General features: G+C 42.7%; 1 protein-coding gene across 2 annotated transcripts in view; it reads left to right on the top strand.

Moving 5' to 3' along the window:
• Window positions 1–5,000, top strand: part of LOC147467977 (uncharacterized) — a 455,391-nt gene that overhangs the window by 445,572 nt on the left and 4,819 nt on the right. The gene's annotated exons all lie outside the window — the stretch shown is intronic.

The following is a 5,000-nucleotide window of genomic DNA, read 5'->3' as shown; positions in this document are numbered from 1 at the left end:
TGATTTGATTGAAATATTTTTGGTTCCTTTTACATGAGGTATTTGCAATTCATATCTTCCACGCGGATGGGTAAGATATGTCTCTCCGATTTTTTTTTTTTTTTTTTTTTTTTGGGGGGGGGGGGAGGGGGATCTCTTCTTCTGCGGCTTCTCTTTCTCTTTTATCTTTTTATCTATCATGGTGTATGGCTGTTGTTTAAATGACTGTGAATGTTTTTAATCAAGGTTGTTGCTGTTAGTGTTATTATTATTATTGTTATTATCGTGTATAGTTTTATGTTTATTTTTTTTCTTGTTTATATTAGTGTTAGATCGTCATCATCATCATCATAATCGTCACCACCACCATCATCATCAACATCATAATCATCGTCATTTTCACCATCATATTATCATCATTATCATCGTCGTCGTCATCATCATCATCATCATCATCATCTACATCACCATCACCATCACCATCACCATCACCACCATCACCACCATCAACCATCATCATCTACGTATCCGGGTTAGCTAGAATCCCAAATTCATATCCATTAGTCCGAGATATAATTAATAACAAGAAAAAAAAACGAAAAAAAAAAACCACCCACATAATTACAAATGAGAATACAGACACGAGCGCACCCACACTCACGTAGCTGTCTGTCTGTATCTTACAGCTGTTTGAGTGCTCGCGCAATTCTGACTCTTATGACGATTATGTATTTACGGTATTTTCTTCCGCTTGTGTCTAATGATGATTGTTTGTGGGATGGAGTGGTTTTGATTCTTCTGCGAGATTTGGAGTGTGAGGGAGATGGAGGGGGAGGGGGGGAGAAGGAGGGAAGGGGGGAAGAGAGGGGGGAGGGAGGGACGGAGGGAGGGGGAGAGGGAGGAAGAGAGAGAAAGAGATTATTTAGATTTTTTTGCCTAACAGGACTTTCATTACAGACTAGCGATTTTTTTTTTTTTTTTTTGCTATTTTTCAATTAAAAAAATGAAAGAAAGCGAAGAAGAATAGATAAAAAAAATATATAAATGTAAAAAGGACAAAAAAAGGTAAGAGAAAATGTGAGATAAAACGGCAGAAGTTAGTACACAGAAATATCTACCCAATTACAACTAGAGAATAGAAGAAATTAAGAAATAAGAAAAAGAACGAGAACATCAGAAATCAAGGAAGAAAACAGAATGAAAAAGCAATAAATAGAGAGAAAGCAAGGAAAAAAAAAAACGAAAAAAAAACATGATTATACATCTAAAATGTGTGGCAATGGCGGAGGTTAAAGAGATCAGAGGAGCGGAGAGCAATATCTTTTTCTAGCGACCACTCAATTACAGCGAGGATGCCCAGCCAGCCGGTCGTTTAAGAGCCGTGAGATAAATGTATCTTAGACCAACGTTCAAGCCGGAGATGTAGAGTTTATGGGGTTCTCGGCATGTATCAGATAAGGGCACGTGTTTGAGGCCGGGAAGCTGGGTATTTATGATGACGCAATCGGTTGCCGCGGTGATTTAGGGGCGAATTTTTGTTTACCTTTTTTTTTTTTTTTTTTTGTCTGTACTGTACTTGATGGGGGGGGGGGTGAGGGGTAGGTGTGTTTTCTTGGTACTTTTTTTTTTTACTAGGTTATTCATTTAGTTATTTGTTCATTCGCGCACTTATTCATTCACTCACGCACTCATTCATTCACTCATTCACTCACTCTCTCATTCACTCACACTCTCATTCGCTCACACTCTCATTCACTCACTCACTCAATAACACTCACTCTCTCACTCACTAACACACACAGACACACACACACACACACACACACACACACACACACACACACACACACACACACACACACACACACACACACACACACACATCAACGAACCAATTATTACCAGTTATTATTTATATTCAGAATAAACCACTGTCCCACAATATTTCTTATATTTATCGGCATATCTTTATAATATTCTTATTCCATGTGTAAGTTTAAATTCTCTTTTCAATTTAGTATTTACTAACTATATATTTATCCCTTGTTTCGTCACAAAGTGGAGGTGGGAGAGGGGAGGGTGGGGGTGGGGTCACAATAGCTGATTTATTGATTCCACGACCCATCAACTTCCCTGGTCTCATTCTCTCTTCCTCCCTCCTTCCCCTCTCTTTCCTCTCCCTCCCTTTCCCTTCTCTTCACTTCACTTCTCCACTCCCCTCCCATCCCATCCCATCCTTCTCTACCTCCCCCCCTTCCCTCCTTCCCTCCATCCATCTGTCTCTTCCTCTCTCTTCTTTTCTGCCTTCATTTCTCCATCCCTTCATCTATCCATCCCTATCTCTCACTTTCTCTTCCCCCCTCTCTCCCTCATTCCCTCCCTGCATCTATCTATACATCCCGATCACTTTCTCTCCCTCTTTCCCTCCCTCCCTCCCATCCATCTCTACATCCCTGTCACTTTCTCTCCTTCTTTCCCTGTCTCCTCTCCCTCCCTCCCATCCATCTATACACTCCTCTCACTTCCTCTCCCTCTCTCCCTCCCTCCCATCCATCTATACATCCCTTGCACTTTTTTTTATCTCTCTCCCTCTAACTCACTCCTTTTTCTTCCCTCATTGTCCCTCTTCCCCCCCCTCCCCTTCCTACATCCCTCCTCCTCCTCCTCCATCGTGAGGGAAAATTAAGAACAACGGGAAAACTTGGCCCGAGCCCAGATTTTTCTCTCACACACTAACGCGAAATTCTTTGGAGGGAAAAGATGAGGTTTCGCCAATTATTTGCATTAGTACGAATGTGTGATTTCTTTTTCACGTTTTTATTATTTTTTACTTCCTTTTATTTTGGGTCCGGAGGGGTGTTTTTTTTCTTTCTTTCTTTTTGCGCTATGCTCTAAATTATTATCATTGTTTTTTTTCTTATAGTTATAGATCTTCGTCTTATCATTATCATTGATACTATTATTATCATTATTATTTTATTATTAATGCCATTGAAATTCTAGTACTACTGTTAATACTATTTATTTATACATTTATTTATTTTTACTTGGTGATTAATGATGGTGATTGATGATAATTTTGAAATTAACAAATGTGAATGTGATGAGGATGATGAAAGAAACGAGTATGTATTTGTGTATGTGTGCGTATTTATATATTGATTACACACACACAAACACACACACACACACACACACACACACACACACACACACACACACACACACACACACACACACAAACAAACAAACACAAACACAAACACACACAAACACATACACATAATATGTATATGACATACCAAATATGATAAAAGAGGAAGGCAAAGGAAAAGAGATAATTAAAAGAAAATAGAGAGCAAGAGAAGCCAGGAAAGCCGCCCCTTCCGCAGGTGAGAAGCCTGCGGTCTGGAGGCTTCATCTTGCGGCCGCGGAAGCAGAGCGGCGAGACGCGGGTGCGGGCGTGGGCGTGATCCTGCACAAGAGGCGATCTCCCTTGTTAATTGCGATGTTGTGACGGGAGGCGTGATGTAGCTCTCCCCATCCCCTGTGGTGTGGTGGTGATGTATCTCCCTCCCATTACCTGTGATGTGGCGACGAAAGTGGATCCGTTCCTCCCCCCCCCCTCCCATCCCCTGTGATAAAAGAGCCAAAACACGAACTAATCACTCCCCCCCCCAATTAGCTTTTTTCTTTTAAAGAGAGAAAAAAAAAACACAGCCGTAACTCTCTCTCCCCATCCCCTGTGCTATATGGACCCAGCGGCTCATCCTTGCCCCGTTGCTCGCCGCTGCTCCTCCGACGCCGATCCCGGAAAGGGGGGGGGGAGGGGGGGGGGGCGTTCGGAGGAGTTATCGGTGGTCGGGGACGCATCGAAGGAGAGATGGATGGGGTCAATTTTCCTTTTTTTTTTGTCTTTTTTCTCTCCCGTTTTGTTTTTTTATTTTTTGCATTCTTGGGGCTCATTTGGAGTAATTGGCGATGGTGGGGAAGTGGGGAAAGGGAGGGGGGGAGGGTGGGAGGGTGGGTGGGGGGGATGGCAGGCAGACAGGCAGGCAAGTAGGCAGGTAAGCAGGCAGGAGGTATGGAGGGAGAGATGAAAGGCAGGAGAGGAGAAAAGGAAAAAATAGAAAGTAAGGAAGTAAGTAAGGAAGGAAGGATGGAGTGGACAAGAGGAGGGAGGGAGGAAGAAAGGGGGCGAGTATATAGCAAAGGTAGAAAGTGGATGTTTTTTTGTTGTTGTTGTTCATTATGTCCCTTACTGACAGATAGGTGACAGCAGTCGGACACCTAGACAGGCAGACAGGTGACAGCTGCCGAACAGAGAGACATACAAAGTGACAACTACCGAAAAGATTGACAGACATGCAAAACAGACTTATAAACTTCATTCACACCAATTAAAATGCCATCCATTTAGAGAGAGAAAGGGAAAGAGATTGATTTTGATTTGATTTGATACAGTTTATTTGCAGAACAATTTACATGCCCTGCAAAAAGCCAGGGTAAGATGTCAAGCATCTATCCAAACTGGCTAAGCTTCTATTGCGTTATGGGCTTAGTCAAGCACAAATCTTACATACCTGAGGGGCTGCATTATACTGAGAGAGAGAGAGATAGAGAGAGAGAGAGAGAGAGAGAGAGAGAGAGAGAGAGAGAGAGAGAGAGAAAGATAGAAAGGGAGAAAGAGAGAAAGAGAGAAAGAGAGAAAGAGAGAAAGAGAGAAAGAGAGAAAGAGAGAGAGAGAGAGAGAGAGAGAGAGAGAGAGAGAGAGAGAGAGAGAGAGAGAGAGAGAGAGAGAGAGAGAGAGAGAGAGAGAGAGAGAGAGAGAGAGAGAGAAAGGGAGAAAGAGAGAGAAGGAGAGAGAGAGAGAGAGAGAGAGAGAGAGAGAGAGAGAGAGAGAGAGAGAGAGAGAGAGAGAGGGAGAGAGAGAGAGAGAATCGAAAAGATGGAGACAGATGGCTGGGGCATTCTCTTCGTCGCTCAGAATGTTGGCAGGATGTTGGCAGGATGGCGGGGAT

This window comes from Penaeus japonicus, unplaced genomic scaffold (genome assembly GCF_977035675.1).
Source record: "Penaeus japonicus unplaced genomic scaffold, GWHDUDI00000001_assembly GWHDUDI00000032, whole genome shotgun sequence".
Classification (NCBI taxonomy): domain Eukaryota; kingdom Metazoa; phylum Arthropoda; class Malacostraca; order Decapoda; family Penaeidae; genus Penaeus; species Penaeus japonicus.
This window is presented reverse-complemented; position numbering and strand designations above follow the sequence as displayed.